Consider the following 14,790-nt stretch of genomic DNA (forward strand, 5'->3'; position numbering starts at 1 on the left):
CTGAAGCACCTGCATCTGCAGGATTGTGTGCATTAAACTACTGATTGACTGACTGATTTGAAATGTGTATGAATATGTCTCGGTTTCACAAGAAGGAAGACCCAAATATACAACACACAGGCAGGTTGTCACCCAAATGGTGAATTTGCTTCACAACTTTCCCTCTTAAATTACAAAGATCAGTGAACACAATACATTCACTGCTTGTAAGTAGAGGCAGTCCAAAGTTCAGGCACGGCTCCAAATCTGGCAAGAAACGGAATACAAAAACAAAATGCTGAGAAAACTAAGACTCAGCACATCGTTTTTAACGTGATAGAGAATAGAGCCTGATTGATTTATCGGTTGGCTGATTTTATTTGTCAAATTAATAGCCATATGAAAACTTTACTTTTTTACAGAACATGATGCAGACAAAAATACTTGGGATAATTTAAAATTGTGTCTATTTTGTGATGTGTGTGTGTATGTACATTTATACTTATTTACAATGTTCATATTCCCAGTGTGGAGATATTTCATATCTCCTATTCATATACATGATATGATTTATAACATTACATATTATTAACATATATTATTAATACATCTAACATAGCATAACATACTATTATAGCAGCTTATATATTTTTACCCTGTTGTGACACTATGGTCAGGAGATGACATCAGTTACTTTGATGCTATCTCCCAGCTCCTGTGACACACGTTTGAGTTTGAAACCACGTCTTTGTGCGTGGGCATGCAAGGAGTAGCTTTGGCTACAGTTTTAGATCCCACCCATTGATACCTGTTACACAGTAAAGAGTTCTGTGCCTCATCTCTCATTAACGGTGACACCAGGACACACCCCCGCGGAACTCGGACCAATGGTTAAACTAAACCAAACAAACCAGTATTGGGATTACAGCCATGTATAAAGACCTGGGTTATGTCATTAACTACACATTACCTGTTCAAGGACATTTGGAGGTCCACCCATTTTCACCTGTGTACACACCTGCCACTGTCTCAAGTCTAACTGTAACGCATCCCCTTTTACAGGATATACAGTACCTGACTTGGTCGAAACATTCCAACGAGGTTGGCATAATCCATTCGGCGCCTCCTATTTATGTCCCCATTCGGCCAAATTTGCCTATACCCCGAAGACCACAGTATAATCTGTCCAGAGAGGCAGCAGACGGGATAGAACCAGTGTTTGAGTCTCTATTGTCACAAAGAGTGCTGGTCCCATGTAGCAGTCCCTGCAACACCCCTATCTTGCCTGTTAAGAAGTCTCATAAACCAGGAGCTTGGCGATTCGTGCAGGACTTACGAACGGTGAATGAGTATGTTCAACCCATACATCCGGTGGTTCCTAATCCAGCCACCATTTTGTCTTCCATACCGGCAGACACCAAATTTTACACAGTGGTTGATCTGTGTTCGGCCTTTTTCAGTATTCCGTTACACCCGGACTCAGTATTTGTTCGCATTTACTTACGAGGGCCGGCAGTACACGTGGACTAGACTGCCTCAAGGGTTCATTCATAGCCCGTGTATTTATGCTCGCATGTTGTTGGATGATTTGGCTGATTTGGTTTTGCCGGGAGGCAGCACCTTGGTTCAGTATGTCGATGATCTGTTGGTAGCAAGCCCCACAAAGGAGACCCGTGAAAGGGACACGAAGGCACTACTGATGGCCCTGGCAGCCAAAGGTCATAAGGCCAGCAAGGACAAGTTGCAGCTTGTGTCTCCTTCGGTGAAATATTTGGGACACATTCTTACGGAGAACACTCGAACATTGTCCCCTGAAAGGGTGGCTGCGATCTTGGCTATGCCCAAAACCCGCACAAGGAAGCAGATGAACTCGGTGCTGGGAATGATGGGGTTCTGCAGGCCATTGTTGATGAACTTTGCGATACTATCACGACCCCTGTATGACATTTCTTTACCATCGGCCCCAGATCCCCTACAATGAACAGAACAAGCGGATGCAGCATTTGATCGGCCCCATCTCTCGGGTTACCAGACTACCGCAAACCTTTCCATCTGTTTGTGCATGAACGAGAAGGATTTGCATGTTATCTTCTCACCCAAGTACATGGCCCTCACAAGCGCCCTATTGCATTCTACTCCCACCAACTAGATGCTATGGAGAGAGGTCTCTCCCCCTGCTTACGGGCAGTGGTGGCTGCTGCCTATGCAGTTCAAACAACTGCTGACCTGGTGCTGGGTTCCCAGTTATATCTTTATGTTCCCCATTCAGTCCACGCCTTACTGACCAGGGCTGGTACACAGCATTTCACTGCAGCACGGCAGTCTCATTATGAGTCTTATTTAACTTCCCTGACCTCGTTAACCATTCACCGTTGTCCTGCTCTCTATGTTTTCAGGATGGCCAGAAGCATTCCCAAGCAAGGCAGATGTCACGGCTGTGGCCAAGAAACTGCCGAGTGAATTAATTCCAAGATTTGGGATCCCACACTCAATAGAAAGTGACCAAGCAACTCATTTTACAGGGCAAGTGTTGAGAGAAGTTGAAAAGGCGTTAGGCATAACCCACCGACTACACACTCCATACCATCCACAAGCATCAGGAACAGTGGAAAGACACAACCAGAAACTAGCCAAATTAACAGCAGAGACTGGACTACCATGGCCTGACGCCATCCCCATTGCCCTAATGAACATGCGAAGCACGACTAGTCGACATACAGGGCTGTCCCCACATGAAGTACTGACAGGACGAGCAATGAGTGTCCCGGCAGGACTGGGAAACAGACAAATCTGTGCAGATTTGTCCCTACAAAACGATGCATTACTAACATATTGTAGAGCTTTGTGTTCCGCTGTCCATTCGTTCCCTAACCAGGTCCAGAAAGGACAACCCATCCCACCTGACGGGCCGTGCCACGACCTCCAGCCAGGAGACTGGGTGTATGTGAAGGTGTTCAAAACAAAGAACCTGCCGGCCCCTCACTGGGTGGGTCTGTACCAGGTTTTGCTGACCACTCACACTGCAGTGAAAGTAGAAGGGCGACCTACGTGGATCCATGCATCACACTGCAAGAGAACGGCAGGACCAGCACCTGAGCCAGAATAAAGCTCATCAACAGACCTCAACTAGACGATTGAGGAAGACGACTGTGGTGTATGCCGAACACTGCCCCTAATCTACAGCATCGTGGGACAACTGACGACGTCAAGATGACACCACCTGATGAAGGAGCTGACCAGGACTGACGTGACTAAGAATATGGTGACTGGTAAATGTCTCATGATGGTGTTGTCCCAAGAGGGACAAAAGGGGGAATTGTGGAGATCTTTCATATCTCCTGTTCATATGCATGCTCTGATTTATAACATTATATATTACTAACATATATTATTAATACATCTAACATAGCATAACATACTATTATAGCAGGTTATATATTTTTACTCTGTTGTGAAACTATGGAAATAGCATATCGCGGAGTTGAACTCTATGTACTCCCTACTAGTCACAGTTAAGCTTTCCGTAAACACCATGAAGGTGATGTCATAAAAGTGACATCATAAAAGTGGCTCCTGCTAGTCACAAACATGTTTTTGCTAAACAACACCAAATGTTGTTTACGACATAAGTGAAACCAGCTGAATGTATGTGCTTGGCACGTATCCATAAACGGACCTATGTATGGATTCTGTGAAATAAAGTCTCAGGCCACTTTTATGCAAAGTGAGAGTATAAAAACTGTATTTGTGTTTGTATTCGGGGTTGAACTTCATTGCTTTGCATAAGTGATGGACTTCTCCCCATGCGCATGAGTAAATAAACAATTATTTTGTATTAATCTTCGACTCCATCCTCATCTGTGACTTGTCTCCCGAAATTGACCACCACACCAGTGAAGGGCACTGTTTTTAATGCACAGGTCATGTTGGACAATAATTTATCATTAAACTGGAAAATATCCTGCTTCCATTACATATATTCCGTCACAAGTGTTTGGCAGCCACATTTTGGCAATATATCAATAGTTTTTTCTTTTTACTTTGTGTGAAAAAAAAATCCAGTATTTTTCTGGACATAGTAAAAAAAAATAGCTTTTACTTTTGAAGTATATTTACAGCATGTGTTTCAGTGGTGATGCACAGGCTGTGAATATTTATTGGAATTGTGGTCTGTCTTGTTGATTTTAGAGATTATGGCTCCATAAATGACAAAGATGGCGACACTGATTTAACACCCCACCACCTCCTCCTCCAGAGATGGAATCAGAACGTGAATTACCGATCATGGTTTATATGAACAGGGGCCTACAGATGTTTCTTTCCATTGTACCTGAACTGTTTCACATGAACAACAGAAGCACGGCATACATTACTTATCCTTCTGATTGTGTTCGATGGAGAGTGGACATTTTTAATCATGCAGTTGTGAACTTCTGTCCAGGTGTACCTCGGCTCTGTCTCTCTTTGAGCCTCTAAGCTGTGCTCTTTATGAAGTCGGGACCTGGTGATATGAATTGATTCACTGTGACACTTGACATTTCCAGGCTACTGATCCTCTCTGAGCCACACTGATCTGTTTGTCAGTGAGGAGCAGATGGGAGAGCTGTGAGTCTGCTCGCTCTTAGGCCTCAAAATACCAGTTTCCCTCTGAAGCCAGACCTTGGCACGATTGATCTGTTTCTCAGCACGGATGGCACTGAAGCATCGTTTTCCCCAGTCTCTGACTCATTATTTAATCTAACCGTGTGTGAAGACATACCTTGACATTTGTGGGTTATTTTGCTCGCTAATAGAAACATTAAGTCCTTAAAATGGAAAATATGATTTCAGCGCTGTGTCTTACCTCTGAGGTAACACGTTCATAAATTATTCATAAATGATCATCCCCACCTACTTATTACCTGGGTGCTGAGACACAACACTGCAATTATATTTTCCCTACTTTCTACTGGAGGTTACATGGACGAATATGTTGGTACCCTTAACAGTCCATTGAAACAGTGTTTCATTCCTCCTGACAACTGTTAAAAGTAATTAGCTCGTGTGTACCTGCGTGCCTTTGACATGTTATAGAGTAAAACATTATTGCTTCTTCTACAAATATACTCTAAAGTGGCCTGGACATATTTGTTAGTAACCCCGAGGAAAGATGATAAATGACTACATTTTTGAGCTATTTCAAAGTAACAGTTTTTCTTTAATAAATATCACACGTGTTTTTTTATATATTTTAATCAGTCATTCAGACTATTAAAATGGAGAGAAGTGTTCACTCTGCTGTCTGAGAAAGCAAAGGAGCGTGTTGACTGAGGAGATTAGACAGAAAATTATAGACGAGGATGCTAAAGGTAAAGTCCATCCCCAAGCAGCTTGATGTTCCTATGACAACAGTTGCAAATATTATTAATGATTGTAATCAAACAGCCTTGATGTGGCAACCAGAGGAAAATCAACCCGAGACTGAATCGAAGGCTCGTGCGAAAAGTAAACAAAGAGTGAAGGAAAAGTTCCAAACAGCTACAAGCTGAACTCCAAGGCTTTTTATCTACATCAGTGTGTGATCGCACCGTGTATTGCTTTTTGAGCAACAATGGGCTACATGGAACAAGAGCCAGGAGGACTCCATTGTTGATAGGAAAACTAAAAAAATAGAGTGGAATTTGCTGAAATGCAAATTGACGGGCCAGTATGCTTCTGGGAGATTTCTCTTTAGACAGTTGAGACTAAACTGGATCTTTCTGGCAGTCAGATCAGTGTTCACAGCCCATAAAATGAAGAACACCATATCTGCTTGGAAACATGGAGGAAGCTGTGTTCTCTTTGAGGGCCGCTTTTGCAGGACACAATGAGATCTCAAGACTTTAAAGGCATTCTGCAGCAAAACATGCTGCCCCCTGTTAGACAGCTGTGTCTCAGTCATAGGTCATGTGTCCTCCAACAGGATTATGACCAAAATCACTGCTAAAATCCACCAGAAATGGCTATGAAATCATTGGAATGAAGTGGCCGAATCTGAATGCTATGGAACATCTAAGGAAAGAGCTGAAATGTGCAGTCTGGAGAAGGCACGCTTCGGACCTGGGACAGCTGGAGCAGTCCACCCCTGTTGGCAGTAATTGCCTCTTAATCTTGTGTAACATAATATGAGATTAAGGGTCCCGTACATTTTGTCCATGAATTTGAATTTGTTTCCCTATTTAGAATATTTTGTTGGATTAAAAATCCATACCAATTCTTATTAACATATTAAATATGGAATATGTGATTAGTTTTGTCACTTTCAAGTTATTTCAGAGACAATTGTGGCTTCTTTTTGTCGTGAAAGAGTAGCAGAAATCCACCCACGTCTGTATAATTTATGAGCTGATATATTTTATCAGTGCCCTCAAGATTTGAAGATACCAGTCTAATTTCCTGTGCCTCTGCTGCCTAATTACATTATATAACTATATCCTCATTTTGAATCTCCATCTAGGGAAATTAAAGCAGTTATGTACATAAAGTTGCACTTGTCCAGCCAAACTTGAATTAGCTAGATGAAAGTTTAAATTCACTTTAAGTATTGTCATGCTTGTGATCATTTCACCCCTCTGATACCTCTGATATTGGCTGTAGTGGAGTGTAAAGACATTTACCCACATCTCAGATTATGATGTAGCACTTATGCACACTTTACAGCTATCATTGCATTAATGGATCATCTCTTATGGTTTCTTGTGCATATCCCAAAAAAGTTCACTTTGTTTTTTAGTCTATTGACACATCAGAGTGAAACCTGACACCGTCATATCCTCACAACATACAATAACATAACCATCAACCCACCATCAATTAATTTTCAAAAAAGACAGATGCGATCAGAGGAGGCCCGCTAGTAGACCCAATCCAAAACACGGTCCACGTGAACAGATCCTAACAGAGAACACAAACACCAGCAGCAGTAAAATGTGCCATCAGTTCATTTGACCAATTAACAAGCAGCCTTGGTAAAGAGCAGAAATACTAATTTATATTACTCATAGAAAACAAAATAACTTTATATGGTTTAATAACAACTTTTTGATTCTACACTCAAAATACATTGTTTTCTGTAACAATCAGATATGTTAGCACTTGGCTCCTTTTGGATTCATTCAGATATTGGAAAACTTGACACAGACGTGGTAGTAAATTAAAGCCTGCCCAGAGTGATGAGTCTGAGAGGATTTTGAACATAGGGTCGTATTTACCAAGAGTCCATATAAACGCCCCCTTGGTGGTATTCACTACATCGGAACTCCAAATATTGTAGAAGCCTCGACTTCAAGAGCTGTGATGTTCTTGCTGATGGCATGGACGTTTATTTTTTGTTGGATGTTAAACTAATATATAGTAGTTTTAGTCATGTAGAGTGTTGTTGATCTTCCCATTTCCTGCATTACGTTACCCCCTAAAGCTTGGTAATTAGAAGATGGCGCCGTGCTAGTGGCAGCCTGTTGCAGCAGCTCCCGGTGTGGCTCTTGGGACGTTCCTCTTATCAGCAAAGTTTAAACAAGCATTTTTTATTTTCAATACTGGAGGCAAAGACCAGGACTACTGGTCAGGTGTCCTGTACTCTACGTCTACCAAAGACTCAGGTAATTCCACACCTATTCTGCTGAGATTTAAAGTCAACCTGTGGAGATTCCACACCACCTGCTGGATGAGGATGTAATTAAGGGATGCTGTTCAGAAGGAGTCGAACTGAATATGTGTGATGTTTATCTCTCCCAGCTGGGTTGGGTTGACGCAGCAGCGGTGTTAAAGGAATGTTTCAAGAAGCAGCAGACGTCTGTGGAGCATTTCTTTTCATCACTGCTTTTCGAACAGATTAGTCTCAGCCTCTGTGGCAGAAAACCAAACACAACATATTGACCTTTTTCAAAGCACACATTTGGACTTGTCACAGAATGGAAAGCACAGGTGTATTAATTACGAGTGGACTCCACTTCAGGGATATTTCTGCTTTTGTGGATGGTGTTTTACCGTCATGACTTTCTGGGGCACTTAATGAAACTGACCTGTCCTTAAATCCATCTGTGCTTTCACTGCATTGAAGTCAAAATGTCTGCTGTGAAAAAGGTCTCTTTACAAAGTGAAGGTGTCCACCATGTAGTAAATCTCTGCTCACTCAGAAAAATGTGGTCTATGGGTGAGAATGAATGAATAATCTAAATCACACAAAACAAGACTCGTGATTTGACAGTGCTGGTGTTAAATAGTATATAACCTTTACACTGCAATGCTACATTTAAAATAAATCCAGCAGTTTCACTCAGATCTACAAAACCCCATTCATCTCTTGGCAACGTCTCAATATCAATACAGCGTATGTTATGCTTACCTCTGTAGCATTTTAGTGGAGGCAGGGTGCTGCAACACACAAAGAGGTCCTCAAGAATGAAGCTGAATAATGATGGAATGCAATCGAGATGAGTTGAAGCAAATACGTGTCCCAGTTCCATGTGACACAATCATAATGCATGATAATGAGTTTTGAGTGTGTAGTGTGCAAACATGTTGGCACATGAACTTCATTTGTGCGATCTTTGAGTGAGCTGTTGACGGGCGCTATTGTCCTACATTCTTTGCATTGTGAAAATGGACGAGTTGTTCACAGCTGGAAAATATTCCAAATTAAATTTTGGATGGCGTCAACAAGAATATGACAGAAGCTCGAGGCAGAGTGTATGTATATGTTTGTTTTTCATATTAAAGGATAAGATAATGTATTGTCATCTCATGGAAAGACTAACCTTCCCACTCAGTTCTATTAGAGAGTTACTCACCAACATTGATAAACATTTTTAGGCTCAGTAATTTCCTAAAACAGCAGAGCCTGTAACAAACATTACTCAAATTACAGGAGGAAGTAGTGCATTTCTGGGAACTATTTTTAGCTGCGCATTAATTCATGTTTGTCACTCTAGTTATTAGTATTTACACAGCAAGATGGTGTATGTGGGATGGGGTCAAAATACACTGCAGTGTAATGAAAGGACATGTCAAAGTGGTTCAATGTTTTTTTGTCTAATAATTGGCACAGACGCTGTTACAGAAAAACAAAGCAAAAACCAAAACGTGAGTTCTCCTTGGTTTCCACATGTTAACAAGTGATCACATTAACATGGATGAAATATGTGAAAAAATATTTCTACATGTTATAACATGTGGCTGCATGTGAAGCACATGTGGAAAACATGTAATCACGTAATGCATCACAAAAGCTGCAAACTTTCACCAACACATTTTGCAGTAATGTGAACACTGACAAACACAAAGGTTCAGCAATGTTGATACATGATATCCATACATACAGACTCTTTGTGAAGACAGTAAACACACCACACAATGTAGAGAAGATGGAGGTAAAGTGAAGCTCGTAACTGGTAAGCATGCCATATATTTTTACCCATTTAATCTTAATTTCTGGGGCATTTTGATAATTTTGATGGACAGTTTTGTTGATACATGTGTATTACAAAATTGAAAAAAAGAACTTGATTTATATGACGTATTTTGTTTAATCTTCTTTCGTTGTGGTTTGATGGTTTTCATATAGATAAACATGTAGGCTTCGTATGAGAATATGAGATTCACATATGATCCTCTGGGTTTGTATCATCTGCTTCCCCTTACACTCCTTCATCCAATCAATATGTTGTGTCCTGGAATAAACACAGTTAACGACTTCCCTGCCTCCCTGGTGTGTCTGCATTAGGTTCAGCCAACCTAACGCTTAAAAGGGTTTCACCTGTTTCCCCTTAGGCTTCACGCATCAAAGGAGGAAAACCACATATTTCCCATTGGCTGCATACATTCACATGTGATCACGTGTTTTTGCATATGTGAAATTCATGTGGTTTTGCTGAATGAGTATAAGATACATCAAGCAATACTGAAGTTACGTAAGTAGGATCAATTCATCAATGGTGTTTTTGTGGGATTTGTTAGCTAAAAGAAAACTAAGGAGTACTGCAGGACTAACTTTTTAACATTTAATATTTTTATATGGATGATGATTTGGTTGTTTCCTAAAAAAGAATACTTTTTTAAAGTCATTTTTGACTCCTGGAGATTGTGATGGACATTTCTTGTGCTAGATAATTTTCTGTAGATTTGTACATCATGTATTTAATGTTTTGGTAAAAAATGTCATTGATTAGTTTCATTAGTTTTGATCCAACGTGTTACTTTGACTGACATCGACTGGAACGCAATCTATTTTTAGTACTTATGGGTTTACAATATTATATATTGTGGAGCATTTTGTATCACCAACAAAAACACTCATTGTATGTTATGACATGTATACAAACGTTCATCACTTTGCTTCTTTACCTCATTCCTCACAATCTCTTTTCCATTTTCCATCTTGGCCGGTCCACCTTCTATTTCTTCTTGAGCTGTTTTCCCCCACTTTGTTCCTCTTTCCTGAACTCCCTATGTCATAATGAGCCCTATTGTACTTGCAGTAAACACCCAAGTGTGTGTGTGTGTGTGTGTGTGTGTGTGTGTGTGTGTGTGTGTGTGTGTGTGTGTGTGTGTGTGTGTGTGTGTACAGTATGTTACCTCCTCAGCATTTCCATGCTGCAACAAACCCCTGCGTTGTTTTGATTGGCATATGAAAAGGGAGAGCTGTCGCCCCCTCTGTTACCGGCTGCTACTTTAAAGGAGGAAATCCTGTGACACAAAAACACTGGTAACAAACATACACCCAAACAGCTGGATTGAACATATTGTAGAACGCAGACACACACACAAAGCATACTATTCTTGCTGTGGATCTATGTAAAGACAGTAATAGAGTATGCAGCTATTGTCAAATATGGAAGTATTGTCACCTACTAACAATGCACATATCTTTACCTACGCATGCACACAAATACACAAGCATGCTTTACAAGACACACACTTAAACACACCAGCACATGCACAAAAGTTGAGCTTGCACAAGTACCATTACAATTCAAATGTGCACAAATACTGACACACAAATTCATGAATGCATGGAAACGTGGATAAGCACACTCACAAGTATACGCTGAAGCACCTCCACAAACACACACAGGCAGAAAAACACACACCACACATGCACACATTTTGTTTTGCACCTGAGCAAAGCATCTGTTTTGTCACCAGGGTGATAATATTCATAAATAAATTAAGGCGCAGGCGTTTGTATTTTCATCTCCATCCTGACTGCAGCGATACGATGCATACAGTGTGTTCAGTTAGTCTGCGAGGAGGGACGCTGGCATCGCACGTACAGCCACTGGAGCACATCACTGAGCTTCTTTGATGCTGTGATTGTAAAGGAAACAGACCGACAAATAAAATGATGCTGCTACATTTTCCCCTGCATGAGGTAGTGTGTTGGCTACAGATGGACACTGTGCAGATATAAACCCACTTTCAGCACATTGATGAAGATGGATTTAACTGGGTTATGCACGTGACATTATTTCTACTTTTAGTTTTAATTTAGAGGCAGAAGTCTAAAGCCTCTGAATTAATTATTATCATATCTTGATGAGTGGCTGATCATTGTAAAACTATTTCCATCCAAATTATGTTTAAAATTAATTATAGTAATACTTTTTAATTAATTCATGCATTAAAATACCACCAGTGCATTTGAATATAGTATCATAGCTGTGTCGTGGTGCACATACAGCAAGTCCGAATAAAACCTCAAGTCTGAGGGAGGAAGTCCAAGTCAAGTCCCAGAACTTTAAAGGGTAAGTCTCACTACACACACTAACACTACGTAGCTCGCTGCTGAAACGTTTCTGTGCAGCCTTCTAAAACAGCTTCATCTCATCACAAATCTTTGGTCTGAACGGGGCTTCAGAGGTAAGACTACTTCAGAGTCTTAGGGGGGCCCGTTCAAGTCAAGCCAAGTTTTACTAATCTATTAATGCTGTCAATTGCCAAATGAAATATTTTAAATTGAAACCATTTTGAATGTTTAAATGACCTCCTCTTCAGTCACGAAACGAGATTTTCGGCAGTAAAAAAAAAAGTTACTTTGAATTGATTCATTGAAGGTGTTTGCACCGAATTACAGACGTTTTCCTAGCAGACTTTCAGGGACATTATTAGAAGTTATGGACCCGTAAAATGAAGTGTAACCCATAACTCAATTTTATAGAAATGAGCTTGATTGCAATCAGTAATTAGGACATAACATCTTAGTAATTATTTATTTATTTCCATCTAACTGCCAGTAACAAATATTCGGTCTCATGACCTGATTATGAGTTGCACATTTTCATCGTTTAATTGACATTATCAATTAACTTTGATTTAGATGAAACTGAAACAGCATGTAATTAAGCTGGAAAACGACCACGCAAATTGAAATAAGTGATACAGTCACAGAAAATGATGAAATAAACAATCAAAGTTATAGACTGCTTAATTGTGGGATTATTTAACTCCATTCTACGACTTAAATATTCTGAGAACACGTAAGCATGACTATGTAATGCTGCAATTTGTGTTATTTTCTCAAGAAGAGTATATTGAGGAAACAGAAGCAATTTAAAATAACAATTGAGGGCAAAGCAGCACCGCTGCTGCTTCTGAGACCGAGCGGCTGCTGGAGATGACTGCAGATACTGCAAATGTGCAGATAATTAGGCTTTCTACTGGCATGTCATTAAGATACATAACTCATACTTTGCATACTGGCAGTCTGTAAACATTATTTCCTTGCAAAAAGGAAGGACATAGCCCAACGTACTGAACATTAACTCAGTCACATCCCATACCATCATTTTAGTGTTGAAATCATTAGTTTGATGAATTGTTTCTGTTCTTCAAATATTATCCAGTAAAAGCTATGTTCATAGCATCCTGTGGGAGACAGGGAGAGTTCCCAGTGGGCACGCAGGCTTTTTTTATGATTGGATACTCGAACATACAAACACGTAGCTCCCGTGCAGCTCTGTTGTGCTACGTTGCCATGGTGATGCACCACAATGTCCGGAAACTACAGACATAAGGCAGCCCAAAGTTAGAGCTTTAACAACAATCTTAAAGAGACAGGTCATGGAAAAGTTATCAATTGGTCACTTATTATCACCCAATAGTTTAATATATTGATTTCAGTTTGTGCTATGATGCAGTAAAAACTAAATGCATATCCCTTAAGGGACTGTAAAAAAATGTTAATATAAAATGGTTTGTACATGCAGTGTGGAGATATATTTCTTCTCAGTGATGTCTCTGCTTTTTTACTGAACATATTAAAGTCCTCGGACAGCTGGACACTAAAACATTGAAATACATGTTGAACTTGCATGGAGATGGTTTCGTTCCATCTGAAGAACATCGTGGGATTTCTTTATTCACCATTTCTTCTTCTGTTGTGTTTATTTCTCCTCCTTTTTTTTTTTTTTTTTTTTTTTTTTTTTACTTTTATCTAACGTATTTATATGGTTAGCCATTATTCATGTATAGACAATGTATCAATGAAGTCCCTCAAGTGAGATTGTGGCGAGTTGAACAACTGGAGTGGTTTAGGTCCTTGATTCAGTGGATTAAAGAAGAGTGAAAGCCTTGAGTAGCACCGCTCATAGAAATCCCACACAACTCCTCCACACAGCCTGGTACAGTCAAGGATGTAAACACAGCATCTGTGAAGCTTCAAATGATCTTTAATACAAACAGCCCTTCAGGTGGAACTGTGGTCAGTACAAGTAGACTGTAGTCTCATAAATATCACATCTGCCGTTGCAGTGTGCAAAATAGACATGTTCCACCTTCAGCTCACCAGGAGGCTCACATACAACAAATACCTTTTTATTTTTTCTCCAAGTTTGCACATTGGCCTGATTAATTTTGTGGAAATATTTTGTGGAAGAAAACACAGATGGTGCCTTTATGTTGTGCTTCAGGAATAAAACCTCGTCTTCTATCTTGACCTTTAAGACATTTTAATAATAGAGTGGGTGCACTGAACAACAATGATTTAAAGAATAAAGCCTTTGCGTTATAACCAGTGAAATCACATTTTTGTCTTCTCTTTATTAAAACGGGCTTCAGCATTCAGCAGGCATAGACTAGACTTGATTCCAGGTGCTGATTCTAGATATTGAGAGCAGCCACGAGGAGATTATTCTGTGGGATGACTGTTCAACCTTCAATGAAAGCAAAAAACAACTTTGTTTTCATAACTAATAACTCATTTAACTTTCTTGGTGTCATCCAACATTTTGGCATTATGCATCGTTTACTTCTTACATCGTTCTTTCTTACTGTCTGCTCAGCATCCTTTTGAAAATATTTAGCATCTATTTGTGGCTATTTCACATCCCTTCCAGCAGTTCTGAATCTCTGTAGTTTTTTTGTGCCATTTTTCTGGAGCTCATTTCATACCCATAGCATAAGGTGTTTTACAAATGCTATACGATTCACTTAAAAACACAAATACAAATGCAAATACAAAACACCATAAACAAATGAAAGCAAGTTATTCAGCAAATAAAAAAACGTTTAAAAAAAAAAAACTTAAAAAAAGGAAAATCATCTGACTTTTGGCACAGCCTTTCTAATGTGACTTGAGTTAAATTAAACACACCTGCCTTATTTGCATGCCCTCTCTGTTTGGTCTGATTTGGTTTTCATACAAATTTTACATAGACTGTTAAACAAAACGGTGGATTTTCAATATTCTGTATTGTGTCAGTGGGACCTGGTTTGTGTGTCAGCAGCAGGAAACGATAAGGTGGAGGGAGTGGTCCAAGGACCGGTGCCAGAGAGGCAGATAATTATCTCTGGTGATTG

This window comes from Embiotoca jacksoni, unplaced genomic scaffold (assembly GCF_022577435.1).
Source record: "Embiotoca jacksoni isolate LCO1_2020_lvr unplaced genomic scaffold, fEmbJac1.0.p SCAF_5, whole genome shotgun sequence".
In the NCBI taxonomy this organism is placed as follows: domain Eukaryota; kingdom Metazoa; phylum Chordata; class Actinopteri; family Embiotocidae; genus Embiotoca; species Embiotoca jacksoni.